We start from the raw sequence: 16,503 nt of genomic DNA, 5'->3' as shown, positions 1-16,503 counted from the left end.
AGTAATGGGAGTGAGATCAGGTCTGACAGAAGTGATGGCAAACCTGCCCACCACCCTGGCCTGAAGTGGTCTGGATGAAAGAAATAAAGGAGGGAAAGCTAAATAAAATTTATCAGAAGAGAAATTGTAGCACAAAGCAGCCCAGAGAGTCATCTATCTGCAGAGGAGAAATCACTTGGATTTTGAAAAATTTAAGACTACTACAGAATATCTAACCCTACAGAAACTTCCTGCAAATTACTTTTCCAGGAAAACTCCAACTCATTCGGTGATGAGTAATACAAAAGCAACTAGAAAAGCATCTATACAAAGATAGTATACAAGTGAAAGCTAAAGCATACTACAGAGTAAACACATTGCTATAGTGCCTATGAAAATCGTGAACAAATATTTCAGCATGAATTGAAAAAGAAAAAAAAAACCTCATGAAAAAAGAGACTCTATGACATTAAACTGGAAACACAAGTAAAGAATACAGGTAAAAGATAAGAAAAATTATGAGCTGAAACATAAACTGTCACATGTCAGAAAAGAAGTACAAAAAATAATTACAGAAATAAATATGAAGGCCACAAAGAAGAATGGTCACTAAAACAAAAAACATAGTAAGTAAAAGAATAGGAGAGGAAAAATGAAAGATAAAGACTTAAAAATAACTTAAAATATTAGCTATTTAAATTAAGTGGACATGTCCCCAATATATGCATAATTCGAGTTCCTGATAAGGAAAGCAAAACAAAACAAAAAATATATTTAAAGTTATACATTTTTTAATTCTTAAAAGATGACAAAAGGACAGATACTGTATGATTCCACTTAAGTGATGTACTCAAAGTGGTCAAATTCATAGAGACAGAAATGAGAATGGTGAAGAGTGGTTTCCAGGATTTGGAGGGACAAGGGAATGAATGGGTTTCATGGGTACAGAGTTTCAGTTTGGAAAGATGAAAACAATTCTGCAGATGCATGGTGGTGATGGCTACACAACGATGTGAATGTACTTCATGTTACTGAACAGAATACTTAAAAATTGTTAAAATTGTAAACTTTATGTTAAGTATATTTTACCACAGTAAAAAAAAAAAAAATCATGATAGAGGGCTATGTTTTTAATGACCTAGAACAGGCCATTAAAAACATAGTCCTTTGGGGGCAGCCAGTTAGCTCAGTTGGTTAGAGCGTGGTGCTCTTATCAACAAGGTTGCTGGTTTGATCCCCACATGGGCCACTGTGAGCTGCGCCCTCCACAACTAGATTGAAACAACTATTTGACTTGGAGTTGATGGGCCCTGGAAAACCACACTTAAAAATAAATAAAAGTTAAAAACAAACAAACAAACAAAAAACAGTCCATTAAAAATATTGGACCTTAAAAGACACAGAGACAAGCAAAATTATCACAATACTTATAAAGAGAAAAACAAATGAAGTTGGTCTCCAATCTCTCCCCAGAAGTTTTCAATACCAGAAGTCAGTGGAGCAATTATGTAAAAGATACTTGAGAAAGCATGAACCACGGATATTATACTCAGACAAGCTGTACTCAACTCTAAAACTTACAGACAATTGTTTCAAATATGCAAGAAACATGGAATTTCATTCCCAAGAGACCTTTTAAAGAGAACCACTAGAGGAAGAGACTTCATCTAAATAAGGAAACATTATTGAAAACATGACAAGAAAACTGGAAGAAGCATTAACTGTTTTTAACTGCAAAACAAACACAAAGATTAGGATTAAGTCAGATCAGGCAAAGGTATATTCTCTGATGATAAGGAAATAATAACAGAAAAAATAGGAAAGAGAAGGTAGGGAAAGACTGGAAGAAGGATTTCTTGATCGAAGATATTTCTTTTGAAATATCTAGAAGCCAAAGAATATCATTTACAGATGACTAAGGAAATACAAATACGTAAAATACAATATTTGTAATTCAGCCATTACCACAATCATGCAAAAAAAAAAAAAAAATCAGTAGTTAAGACAATAATCTTAAATACTCAAGAATCTGTACTTTGGCGAGGGGAGCTCTGTTTCTGAAAGCAAGTCTGTGTGTCCAGGTCTTCTCCACATGGTTGTCGTCCTTTCAGGGGGCAGTAAATATTTAGTCAAGCGTGATCGTATGGTTATAGTGGCAGCTCAAGAAACACACACGGCCTCTTAGATCTTAGTATTCAAAAAAGCTCTCCTGTAAATGGGTAAAGGGGGCCAAAAGGTACCAATTTCTAGTTATAAACTAAATAAGTCATGGGGATGTAATATACAGCGTGGTGACTGTAGCTAATAATACTGTATTGTATTTGGAAGTTACTAAGAAAGTAAATTTTAAATGGGAAAAAAATTTGTAACTATGTATGGTGACACATGTTACCTGGATTTACAGTGGTGATCATTTTGTAATATATACAAATACCCTATCATTATGTTGCACCCCTGAAATGAATATAATGTTATATGTCAATTTACCTCAATTGAAAAAGATTAAATGTTTTAAAAAGTGTTCACTTTTCTGACCTCATCTCTTTTTTGTAGTACCTTATCATATGTAGCTAAAAGCAACAAAAACATACATTTGACATCCTTCCTGGAACCACCTTGCCCAAACTTCCATTTTGCCTGGGATCACAAGATCACTGGGTACTTTTAATCTTTTTTCAATTTACAGTTAGTGACAGTTCTACCAAATATTTTGCCACTGTCTAACATAGTACATTAGGTTGAGTAATGCCCCCTCCAAGTTGTCTACATCCTAATCCCAAGACCTGTGAATATTTTACCTCATATAGCAAAAGAGTCTTTGCAGATATAATTAACTTAGTAATCTTGAGGTGGAGAGATTATTCTGGGTCATGAGATGTGTTCAAAGTAATCACAAGGGTCTTTCTAAAATAGAGGCAAGAGGATCAGGGTTACAGAAGGTGGTGTAATGACTGAAGGAGAGACAGAGATCTGAAAATATCACTCTTCTGGCTTTGAAAATGAGGAAGGAGCCCTGGGCCCAGGAATGCAGGCTGACTCCAAAAGCTCGAAAGGCAAGGAAACAGATTCTCCCACAGAGTTACTCTTAGGAACCAGCCCTACCCCTATCTTGGCTTAAGACTACTGAGACTGATTTAGGCATTCTGGCCTGCAGAATAAGATTATTATAAGATAATAAATTTGGTTTGTTTTAAGTCACTAAGTTTGTAGTAATTTGTTAGACAGACAATAGAAAATCAATATACGTGGGATATCAATTTCCCAAATTTTTGTAATAATTTATTTTCTGACCAATTTTTCAATCTCTTACAATAAATGTGACACAAAAATTCTTTTGGGAATGGGAAAAAAGAACTGGCTGTACAGCAAGTTTTACTGGTCGTCTCATTTGACATACCTCAAGTAATATAAATTTATGCACATTTAACAATACAAAAATAAAGAGTAAAAGTGATAATCAAACATTGGAAGACAGAGGAGGAAGGACAGGAAAATGTACCAATTTTATTATTATCAGGAACTAAACATTAAATGCATGTGTGCACATGCACATATACACACGCCATATATATGTACACCAAAATCCAAGAGACCACATAGTGAAAGCATATGAAAAACATTGGGGAAAAAATATATATATATATTAAATAAAATATATATATAAATATAAATTTTATATATATATATATATATATATATATATATATATATATATATAAAACAAGATAATACAAAAATAAAAGAATGGGCAAAAGAAAAACATACAATTACAAATCAAAAGAAGCAGAGGCATGATTTCATGATGTCAATTAAGATGGAACTTATGAAACAAAAAGGGATCCTACTAAATGGGAGAAGATATTTGTCAATGATATATCCAATAAGGGATAATTATCCAAAATTTATAAAAACTCACTCAACTCAACTTCAAAAAAACAAACAATCCAATTAAAAATGGGCAGAGGACATGAAGAGACATTTCTTTAAAGAGGACATACAGATTGCAAACAGACACATGAAAAAGTGCTCAACCTCACTAATCATTAGAGAAATGCAAAAGAAACCACAATGAGATGCCACCTCACCCCAATCAAAATGTCTATCATCAATAAATCAACGAACAACAAGTGCTGGCGAGGAAGTAGAGAAAAGGGAACCCTTGCACACTGTTGGTGGGATTGCAGATTGGTGCAGCCACTATAGAAATCAGTATGTTGGTATCTCAAAAAACTGAAAATGGAACTACCTTATGACCCAGCAATTCCATTCCTAGGTATCTATCCAGGGAAATCCAAAACTCTAATTCGAAAACATTTATGAACCCCTATGTTTTTTGCAGCACTATACACAACAGCCAAGACATGGAAACAACTGAAATGCCCATCGGTAGACGACTGGATTAAGAAACTATGGTACATTTATACAATGGAGTATTATGCAGCCATAAAGAAGAATGAAATCTTACCATTTGCAACAATATGAATGGACCTAGAGAACATTATGCTGAGTGAAATAAGCCAGACAGAGAAAGACAAATACCATATGATCTCACTTATATGTGGAATCTAAAGAAAAGAATAAATGAACGAACTAATCACAAACAGCCTCAGAGACACAGAGGAAAAACTGAGGGTTGCTATATGGGGGGGGGGGATAAGGGGGAAGGTGAGGGGATTAGAAAGCACAATCAGTAACTACAATATTGCCACAGGGATATGAAAGTCAGCTTGGGAAATATAATCAATAATGTTGTAAAGATATTGTAGGGTATCCAATGGACACTTGTTTTATTAGGTAGTCCATTTCAGGGATGGTGTAGATGCCTGATCACTGCACTGTACACCTGAAGCTGAAGCTGAACAATAGTGAATATCAACTATAATTTTACATGTATATATAGTCACAAGAAGCGGAGTACAGCGTTATGAATAGAGAGAGTGGAAATATAACGGCTGTACACGATGTCAGAGGGGTAGTGGATTGAGGGAGGAGGGTTATCACTTTGTGAGGGACATAAACGATAAATATCTAACTATTACATTGTTTTGTACACCTGAAACTAATAAAAAAATAAAATTAATTTTAAAAAAGATGGAACTCATGGTGAAAACATGAAGTGGTACAAAAGGGGGATCTTTATCATTATATAAGGTACAATTCACAATAAAGATGTAATAGTTATGAATACCCGTGCACCAAATAGCATAACACCATTATTCAGAAAGCAGAAATTATGGAATATTCAAGGACAAATAAATAAACAAAACACACCAGCATTTAGACACACAGTTGTTCAATTTAACTCAGTCCAGCAAATTTTATTGAGTTCCCACTAAGCACTGAGGATATAGCAGTTAAAGAAATATTAAACAGACTCCTTCCTCTGTGTATCTTGTATTCCCACTTGGAGAGAAAAACAGTAAGTGAAAAACAGTAAAATATACAAGATGGTAAAGAGTGATCAGTTCTGTGGAGAAATTAAAGTAGGGAAATGGGGCCCAGAGTGCTGGGACTATGGATTTTGATTTAAGTAGAATGTGCAAAGGAGACCTCAGCGAGATGATGATTTTCAGCAACATTTTGAAGGAGGTTACCTGATTAAGGATGTGTTGAGAGAGTAGTTGATGGGAAGTAAATAAAAGAGACAAGGAATAAAAACTGCCCTTTTTATTCTATACCTTTCATACATTTTAGAGCACGTGGTTATAGTACCTTTTCAAACAATTAAAATTTTAAACTATACTATTTAGAGAGTTAGGATGATTTGGAAAAACAAACTGAACCATGAGACAGAATATTTGAGTTTGGGTTCAGGTTCGGTTACTTACTGGCTTGTGACTGTGAGTGAGGCACATAATCCCATGATTTTTGTTTCCAGATTTGTAAAAATGGTGAGGTTGGATTCGGTGATCTTCAAGCCCTCGTTTTCTTTAATATTCTGTGGGTCTATGATTTAATACAGCTTTCACCAAACTGGGGCCCAGGAAGATAGTTTTGGAGTCTAGCTATTATTCAACCTTTTTATCAGGCCTTCTGTCTTCTGTTTCCCTGTAACACACAAATGATAAATAACTGTTTATCCAATTCTAAAGCTACATAATTCAAATCATGTTAAGAATAAATATGAGAAAACTCACAAAATAGCACTTTTTTCAAGGAATTCAAAACTAAATGACAACAGGAAAATTCTCCAAAAAATACTACCAAACTATCCTTTTATGCATCATCATTATAGTAATAAAACCACAAATATATTTAATATATATTCAATGTAAACCAATGAAGATTACCATTTTAGTCTTTTGTAGATTGTGATGTGGTCTCTGGGTAAGCCCCCAGAAAATGTTCTGTTCATCAGATCAAGCTCAATTAAAACAGTGGGTGAAATATTCTATTTTCTATGTCATTGGTAACTTGTGATATAATATGATTTATATTTGTCTTATAGTTTTGTACCTAAATGCTGACTCCTGACTCTGCATTTTGTAGAATTAACTCCTTAGAAGATCTTGCTTACTAACCTAGTAATTTCTACAGCACATACTACAGAGTTCTGTACAAATATGTGTTCAAATATGGTTCTATCTTGACTGACCCATGTGATGTGAGGAAAGATATGAAGTAGAAGGTCAGGTGCAGCCTTCTTAGAGGATGATGACTTTTAAATTCTCTTACCTTAATATAAATAAGCAAATTAGAAAAATAGGCAAAGTATGCAAAGTAGCTTCTGTCCACTGGGTCAACAGCTTCTCTCAAAGAGAATATATGTCCCAAGTATGAGATCCTACAACTTATTTAATGAAAATATTGGTATGGTGACAAAATAAAATAATTGTATTTTTGCTCTGTGATCCAATCCAAGGGGAATTTATACCCAGATGTTTCCCTTAATAGCAAGGGAACGATAACTATGACTTTTATAAATAACATTTGTCTCAAAGTGGGATTGAATGGAGTTCCTTGAGAGCAACACTACAACATGCAGTACAATTTCCATATATCCTCTGGAAACATGGCTTGTGTGCCATTTTGGTAGAGTGTCTTACTACATTTCTTTTTTCATTAATCTAAATGTATTCTTCATTTTCCATGGAGACTTCCCTGAAACTGTGGATTTTTTTGTCTAGGAAATGATAAAACTATTTCAACACTTACACAGCAGTAGGAATCAGCATTCTTTAAATAAATGGTCCCATATTCCCACTCCTATATGATTACAAGTTTATACACTATACTTATTCCCCATGCATGTAAGTATATGTTTTGTGATTATGTTCATCGGTACGTCTAATAAAACTGCATAACCCCCTAAAGTCACACTGACAGAATTGAACATTTTTTAGCTAGAAAGGAATCATGTTAATAAAAACAAGTTTCAGTCAGGGCAATAAAACAAGGTCTCACTTCTTTGTAGGACTGAAACAGCTGCTTTATCACGTGAGCCAACAGAAGGTTGGCAGCTCTACTCAGAGGAATTCTGTTCTAATTATCCTCAATTATCATGGATATCACCTGCTTTGAATTTCTTACTCTTGCTTCTTGACTAATTTTCCATTATAGAATTTATTTGTGTTTGCATGTAACAGGTCAATGATATGTAAAATGTATCTAAATATTCCCTTTGTATTTGTCTTCTCTATTCGTTTTTATTGTGTTAAATTATCATATTATTCCTATGTTAAAACCTATTATAACTATAGCATATTCAAACTAGAATGATTTGTATAATGTTATTAAAAACAATTCCAAAAAATGTAATACTGCAATAATGATTTTGCGAATTTTGTCTTCTCAAGAATTAAGATTTTCATTAAAACTAAAAAAAAACAAGAAAACAAAACAAGACAAAAAATTTGTGCCTCAATTTGTTCAGTTATATTTCTTTTCCTTGCTCCCAGCCTTCAGTCATATCAGAAAATTGAACTAAAAAATATCTTTATTTGAATAAGTAGCTTTGTAGAAAGAAAAATGTTTTAAAAGTTATAAATTGGGTAGTTGTTCTTGGGAAATTGAAATCCCACCAATTAAAAAACTATTGTTTTCATTCCTGAGAAATAACTGAAACTAAAATGCTATTTTACAGTGCTATTAAGACTGGACAGGAGTTGATATAAGAAATAAAAGCAGTCATTTTCCAAAGTAGACCACAAGCAAACACGAGAAAATTTGAACTGAGCTAAAAATAATATATTAAATATTTTGCTAGGTCCATAAATAAACCATGACATTAGTCCAAACTGGAGACAAACTGAAGAACATATTGTTCTGCATATATCCCTAATGCCTCATTTTCCACCTCAATAGAAAATGGTCCTGGTTTTGTTGCTCAAAAAAAAAATTTATGTGGGAAATTAGGATGTAAAATTTCAGAGATTTGGGGGTTTTAACTTAGGTACCCTGGTGCTTCCAAAGGTAACATAGCCTTTGAGACATTGGTACATTAATATTTTTTTTGTCACTTAAGGCCACTCAGTACTTCCTTGGATCTTGAATCCAGGTGAGTTACTTAGGGAAATCATAGCTGATCATTAACCGTTTTTACTTCACAGGACCCATGAATTAGCAGAAACCTTCCGGGGATTTCATACTGTCGGAGAGAGAACACAGCTTGTCTGGAACATCTTCATGCCAATCATCAACTTCATCTAAAACCCCCAGGATAGAAGGGGATACATTTTTGAACCTTCTTTGCCTCTGAAGTTGCAGAGGTGGTCTGTTGTAGACTTGAGAGCCCCTAAACAACCAGATCAGAATAGTTTCTGAGGCCTACACAGACTTCTTCTAGGTCTACCCATTCCCAATTCAACAGCTAAATGCAAGGCCCTGGATAAAATGCAGTGCAAATACGATGTCTGACAATTAAGTTTGCAAATGCATCCTAGAAAAAGTGCTACATCATTCACTGCTGAATATCACAACAGTCACCTTTGAGGTACTCCCCTTGGGAAGCTATGCACTGACACCAGCGCCTAGTTCACCCTTCAAAGCAGTTTTGGAACTCTTTTTCTGTACTGGCCATCAGAGCTGTCGTCAGGACCGTTGATATCCTGAATGTCATCAAAATGTCTTCCTTTCCATATTTCTTTTATTTTTGGGTAAAGAAAGAAGTCATTGGGGGCCAGATCAGGTGAGTGGGGAGAATGTTCCAATACACTTATTTGTTTACTGACTAAAAACTCCCTCACAGACAGCGCTGTGTGAGCTGGTGCATTGTTGTGATGCTAGCACTATGAATTGTTGGTGAAAAGTTCAGGTTGTCTAACTTTTTCACGCAGCCTTTTCAGCACTTCCAAATAGTAAACTTGGTTAACTGTTTGTCCAGTTGGTACAAATTCATAATAAATAATCCCTCTGATATCAAAAAAGTTTAGCAACATCATTGCAACTGTTCACGAACTTAATTGCCAGACGTTCATATATAGAAGAAAAAGCTACAGATCCTGCCCTGAGAACCTAATAGCCTAAGAGCAGACGTAATAATTCTAAAGCAAAATCTGGATAAATGATGAAAACTAAACTCACCCAATTTGCAGCCATACTCATTCTACTTGGACCAAACCTGTGCCTTGCATCTCTTGTTTTAGTAATTGTACCTCCCAAGACAGAGGCATAGCAACCTTCCTAACTCCTTCTGTCTCTACCGCTCTATCCCAGCTACCCATGTTTTAGGGAAAAAAGCTAATCTCATTTCCCCCTCTAAATAACTATCTGACCAGTTCCCCTTATCCTATAACTTGTTCAAAATGGCAATTCCAATATGCATATTTGATCGCATTCCTTATTGGTAACCTACAATCTGAGCTACAAACTCTTGTGTACAGAACCTAAGACTTTTGCCATCTCTCTCCTCACTGCCTCTCCTGTCTTCTTATTACTTCCCTTTCTATAACTTAAGTCCAAGGCATTCTGAATTATTGTGTTGTCCTCAAATATGTGATTAAACATATGCCTTTGCATGTGTTCATCTGTCTGGAATCAGGCAGATTCACATAGGGCCTCATTGCACCCCATATGCCCTATGTGGTTCTCTATAAACCCTTGTTCATTCTTCATTTTCAGGCCAAACATTTTTTCCCTTTCTTTGGTATATTTCATAGTACCCTAAATAATAATTTAGTCATTTATTTATATAATAGCATCTGTTGTTCTTTACTTCCAGAGCCTTTTCAACATGATGTTATATTTGTTCCTATGACTGTCTCACCACTAGATTGTAAACATCTTGAAGGTAGGGACAATATGATTTTTCCCCATCTTTTACTCCATCTCTTATTGCAATACTGGACACAAAATAAATTCTCAATAAATACTGAATAAAAAATATAATTATAAAGTAATAATCCAAATGGGATGTGGAAAATGCTATAACTAGTCTATAACAGTTGAGAGGGTTGAGTTGAGTTGAGAAAAATCAGGAAATGTTTCAATGGTATAAGTTATACTTGAGTCAAACATAAAAGAATGCATAGAATTTACAAACATGGAAATGAAAGGGAGACAACACGTAGCTTGAAAAATTGCATGATCAATAACAGGAAGATGAAAAACTATTACCTGTACATGAGGAACTGGCCTGAATAGAGAATGAGGGCAAAATAAAGAACTATAATAAATAAGGTAGGAAAGTCAGTTTGTTAGAGGTCATGAATATCTGACTAAAGAGTCTAAATTTGTTTTCCTTGGAAATAAATTATGAATATATCTAAGGATTATTGCATTTATACACAGACACACAAACACACATATATTCTGTCAGAAAAAGGAATTATAATAAATTAAATATGAAAATTAGCTAAGGGATGATATTATGGAAGTTCACGTACAATGTTTTTCTCTAGAAAATATAAATATATTAAAGGATAAACAGATGATACTGCTACAAGTCACACTATACAGATATTGATGATATAGATGTAAATGTAGAGATAAAGTTAGAGATAGAGGTAGATATAGAGCTAGAGAGAGAGGTAAAAAAAATACAGGTAGAGACATTGACATAAATATTCTGGCAAATTTAAGGCCAAGAAATGAAATAGTAGGATGTTGACGTAGTGTAGAAGGGTTTTGACAACCTGAACCTGGATAAATGAAATTCAGGATATATAAAATTCTAGGAGAGACAATCTACATAATTTGATATCTGGTTAGTGGCAATAGAAGTAGGGGAATGGAAAAAGACAGGGCAGAGATGAGTCAAAGAACCCACTGATTTGGCATCTTTTATCTATTATTTTGTGCTACTAATTTGTTCTCTTCGTGTAAGCCAGATGAGTTTACTGGAGGTAGGACTCTTCATTGTCTATTTTGAAATCCTACTACTCAACAGAGGGTGAAGTCAGTTTGGGGTAATTAACAAAGTTGAAATGATCTACCATAGCTTGATAGTTACTAAGACTTCCGGTATACAGCTGCTGCCATTTATGGCATTTGACTGTTTTCTTTGAAATTTGGATCCCCTGGGCCATGGCAAGGGCATGGCTATGTTGACTTACCTGTCTGTAGTTTATCTTATGAATGCTTCTCACAAATCAAGTCCGTATACTGTGCCTTTCAAAGACCTGAGACTATAGCACTTAGTTTCAATGTTCTTATATAATTCAATGGCCTCTTGTTTAATCTTACTGCACATGGGGGAAAAAATGTGCCAGCTTGAGGAAGCACTGACTTATTGTAACAGTAAATATACTGTTTTATGCTAAATTTAGAGACAGTATCATGTTTGCCAACAAATTATTGTTAGCAACAAGTGTGCATCTATATAAAGCTCAAAAAAAAAACCTGCATTTATCTTTTAATAGTGAAATGTAAATTTAGAAAACCGAGGGAATTAAGACACTGAATCTTTTATGCCCTCTTTATTACGTTTTCTCTTTGTCAAAAGCAAGCTGTACTATATAAAATATAACCTCGAGAAAAAAAGGAATGTCCAAAATATGTGTGGCTATCACTTTAAAAAATCCTATTAGCTACATCTATTTGCAAGTTTGTTCCTTTTGCTTTCCAAATGGTTTTTATCATAATTTAGACATATAGAGAAATTACCACCTGGAATTTACCAATTTTCAATACTGCCAGTTATGTCTAGAATAGCTATTACAAAGTTTTATAAAACTCCTTGCAATATTTAGGGCGATAAGGGAGCTGACTTTTAAACCAAAGGTTTTTGCTTTTCTTCTTCTCTTTCCTTGGCAAATTCTAAAGTAATTGGAATGCACTTGGCCAATAATTATTTAGTCTGAATTTTTTAAGTATCAAAGTTTTTAAGGAACTGTCTTTCAGTCATGTGGATTGTTGAAAAGAAACTTGTGAGTTACTACTGTTCTTTTTTGTGTCTATATATGACATGATCTACTGTTCCTATTGTTAATTCACAAAGAAACCATTTGATCTGAATGTTTGACCAACTGACCAGTGGTTTAACCGAGTTCAGAGCCATCGTGGCTGCTCTGGCCGTGCATGTCCACCCCGGCTTTGTTTGCGTGCTGGCAGTCTCTGCACAGAGAACACACAGCATATGCCAGGTGGCCATGTGTCTGAGGCGGAGGGAAGAGAGAACAAAGCAGGAAAAGCTTCCATTTGGACAGAGATGCTTTAAGCCATCCAACTGCCAGTAACATATTAAAGACAAGAAAATGCAATGATGCCTGAATATACTCAACAGTAAACAACTTCGAGCCCGAGATTCAGATCACAAATCTTCCTGTGCCGCTGCTAACAAGCTCAGCTAGAGCGTGGCTGCAGGAGACAAAGAAACCTGCTCCAAGAGGAAAATAGGAAAGGAGATCCTCACACTGATTTTAATCTATCTCAGATGCATGTTTTAGGAAACTATTATACCATAATCAGAGTGTTCCTCTGTCAGAAACCTGTTCTGTTGAAGGTGAGGGTGGAGAAAGAAGGTTCTAGACTGGCAAATAGGAGAATGTGCTGGTCATCTTTTTCCTCTTTATCTCTACCCTCCACTTGGTACATACCGTACTGCTCATCACCATTTTCCACACAAACTGTGGAATCAAATGGGCAGATGCAAACGCCATCTTAGAAGTGTTGGGGCTACAAAACATTATTTTAGAAAGGAGGTATGATGGTGTGGGTTCCTTAAAAAGTGGAATGTATAATTTCTCATATAAATGCAGTATTGCCCTCATTCCCTACATCATGCTTTAAGATAAATAAAATTTTTTCTCCGCATCATTTTGGCGTCACTCATTTACTGAGCTGCTGCTGTGGGCCAGCCAGCGTGCTCAAAGCCTCACCTTCAGTTCGGTGTTTACAGTCTTCCCAACAGTGCTACTAAGCCCCATTGTGTTCATTTTACAGATAAAAACACAGGCATTCAGGGCAGTTAGTTAACTTCTCCAGGCTTACTCAGCTATTAGTGCAGGAGAGATTTACACCCAAGGTTACTTATTTCAAAATCCTGTGCTAATCAACTTCATTCATAAATAAGTCAGTTTGCAATGGTCTCTCAGGTGCCCTGTAACTTTTATAAGCTGTGTGATTTAATCAACACAAAATGAGTACTGTAATGGAGTATTAGACTCACTAGTCCAGATATTAGGACAATAAAGCTCTTAGCAGCCAGGTGGCCCAAAGCTAGATCAAAATTCAAACATGAGTAAACCTCAGTATATATATATATATATATATATCTTAATGCACGTCTGAAAGCGCTATTGAGCTGCACTCAAGAGAGTGTAAAGAACTAATTCCATTCTTGAAGTTACTATGTCATCTTGAAATAAACAAAATGAATACAAATTTGATGGACTTTATCATCATAGGACTCCATGTTATTTGACTATTTTGTTCCCTCTGCCAGGAATGCATTTCTGTCTACTACATCTGACAAACCCCTTCCATTTGCTCTTTCACAATCTAGTTCTATGTACATTTTTTTGAACACATTCTTTAATTCCAAGGGCAGAATGACTTGCTCCTTTGCTGTTGCTCCAACAATCACTGTATTCACACCTGCATTAGAGCATTTTGCCACGTTGCACTGGATTGCTATCTGCCCCCGTGGATGGCTCATCCAGGCAACTTGCTATCTCCCAGAGGACACACTTGTGTTGACCTTTGAGCTTCCAGTACCCAAGTCAGTATCCTATCATCATAGGTATTCAAAACCATTTGCTATAAGCGTATATAATTAAATAATGTAAAACTGAGAAGCCATCAGAAAAACATAGGTATGTATGTGTTTGTGTGTTCAAAAGCCAGTGTGGAAAAAAAAAATGGTATTTATATTAAAGGGACAAAGTTATATTACCCCTTATCTGGCTTTTAAGGGGATTTTGCTGAGCGAAAAATCCTGTATTCATAGAGAAGCCTTACCTGAGCTGCCTATACTATCTAAGATTATGAAAAGAAGGATTTTAAAGATTTAATTTACTTTTTGTCATGCACTGCTTGCTATTTGCATTCCACTCTGGTTGAGCATTGAAATGAGGCAGGCCTTGTTCCCTTTCGTGTCTGGTCACGTCTGCTCTGCTCCCGAGTCTCCCTCACTAGCGCAGCGCTGCAGTACCAGGCTGTAAACACTGCAGCAAAATGGTCCGGGGAAAAAAAAAGAAAAAGAGAAAGCTGCTTGGATTCATAACTGGGTGAAAATATATTTAATGAAAACATTTCTATCAGTAGCAGGCTTTTAAATAAATTCTTCTTTTCTTTATAATTAAATTTTCTAAAATGCAGGCATTCAGCCTTAAGTATCACACTGGCACCAAATCAGTATAACATGCTTGCCAAGCTTAAAAGGGAAAATATAATGGGCAAACACGGGAATTGTATAGTTCTTGTAAAAATGAGGAAATCACAACCCTCACAAAACCCCCAAGTAGTATGTCCCTAAATCCACCCACAGAGAGACCAAGATATATGTTTTCAGTTTGAGGATGACCCTAGAAACATATTTGGGGTTTATTTTTGTTTACCTGAACATAGCTATAGCTCCATCTCAGCAAACAGATGTGCAAAATGTGAACTTTATGTTCATTGGCTCAGGAAATAGAGCTGAGAGTTTAAACTAATTTCCATTTTGATTATGTAGTATGATTCTTGCTTCTTTGTTCTCTCATAATCAACTTCAGCGTCCCCTGAAACTGCCCTAACTGATAGCTCCTAACAGGGTTAAGTTGTGTGAGCTGAATGGAGCCTGGTTTATGACTGCCTTATCCACATAGGCACCTGACATACTTTCTCACAGTGGAACAACAAATTGGATTTTTCAAAAGGAGAGAGGTACAAGATCTTTCTAATAAAGCAAATATGACACAGCTTCTGTACAGCAGAATCTTTTGAACCAAATTAAAAGTGCATTTTCGAGATGTTAAGCATGGGGAACTCAGCATCCACAAACTTGCTAAAGAATACATTGCACTAAGCTGTCCAGTGATGGTGGTGGAAATGGTCTAAGTATGTGGACCAGCTCTTCTTCCTTTGTCCACAGATACCATTTCCCTCCCCTCTCTGGCTTCTTTGTGCTTGTGATGGTTAATATTATGTGTCAACTTGACAGGGCTAAGGGATGCCCAGATAGCTAGCTGGTGGAGCATTGTTTCTGGGTGTGTTTATGAGAGGGTTTCTGAAACAGATTAGCATTGGAATCAGTAGACTTAGTAAAACAAATGGATGGCCTTCTACAATGCAAGTGGACATCATCCAATCCATTGAGGTCCCAAATAGAACAAAATATTGGGGGAAGAGCAAATTTGCTCTCCCTGCTTGAGCTGAAACATCCATTTCTCCTGCTTTTTGATATCTATGTTCCTGGTTATCAGGTTTTTGGACTCAGACTGGGAGTTAAACCCTCAGGCCTCTCACGCCATTCTAATCTCAGGCCTTTGGACTCAGACTGAATTATGCGTATAACACTAAGTTTTATATATACTGGGAGTGCCAAAAAAAAAATGTATACGAATTTTAAGAGATGGTCAACACTGCTCAAGCAGTAGTTCGCCATAATGAGAAGTGTCTGGACGCTGATGGTAACCACTTTGAGCACTTCTGGTAACTGCAGAAGTCAAACATGATTCGTCTTCATCTTTTGTTATAGGTATATATTGAGTATTAAAATTTTAATACAGATTTTTTCCTTTCTTAAAATGTGTATACTTTTTTTTGGCACCCTCTCACGGTGAATATTTAAATTAAAAAAAAAAATTATTACAGTAAAAGATGCATTGCCATTAACTCCTCTCAAAATACTCCCCCTCACTTCAAACACACTTATCCCCTTGTTCTTGCCACTTTCTGAAGCAGTTCTGGAAGTCCTCTTTCGTGAGTGCCTTTAGTTGTGCTGTCGTGGCTGCCTCAATGTCCTGAATAGATTCAAAACATTTACCTTTCATGATCATTTTGACTGTGGGGAAGAGCAGAAGTCACATGGTGCCAGATCCAGGGAATAAGATGGATGAGGACACAATGTAATGTTTTTATTTGACAGAAATTGCTGTACCAGAAACAATGTGTTACATGGAGCACTTCCATTGTGATCACAAAATACGGTCAATGCTGCTGCTG

At 35.7% G+C, this 16,503-nt stretch overlaps 1 protein-coding gene and 1 long non-coding RNA gene across 5 annotated transcripts in view; one reads left to right on the top strand and one right to left on the bottom strand.

Moving 5' to 3' along the window:
* Positions 1-3,577, top strand: part of LOC109447544 (uncharacterized) — a 661,414-nt gene extending 657,837 nt beyond the window's left edge. The window contains exon 10 of one of the 4 annotated variants that reach the window (XM_088794093.1): positions 3-3,577. The gene's annotated coding sequence lies outside the window, so the exon portion shown is untranslated. The remainder of the gene's footprint in view (positions 1-2) is intronic. The other 3 variants (XM_088794089.1, XM_088794078.1, XM_088794079.1) reach the window with 3 other exon arrangements.
* LOC141570216 (uncharacterized) overlaps positions 1-16,503 on the bottom strand; it is a 181,209-nt gene that overhangs the window by 21,582 nt on the left and 143,124 nt on the right. The window contains exon 4 of the long non-coding RNA XR_016019672.1: positions 5,808-6,027. This is a non-coding gene — a long non-coding RNA (uncharacterized LOC141570216). The remainder of the gene's footprint in view (positions 1-5,807; positions 6,028-16,503) is intronic.

Source organism: Rhinolophus sinicus, chromosome 17 (assembly GCF_057876585.1).
Source record: "Rhinolophus sinicus isolate RSI-liver-muscle chromosome 17, RSI-T2T, whole genome shotgun sequence".
Lineage (NCBI taxonomy): Eukaryota > Metazoa > Chordata > Mammalia > Chiroptera > Rhinolophidae > Rhinolophus > Rhinolophus sinicus.
Note: the sequence above shows the minus strand (reverse complement) of the source record. Positions and strands in the feature narration are given on the sequence as shown.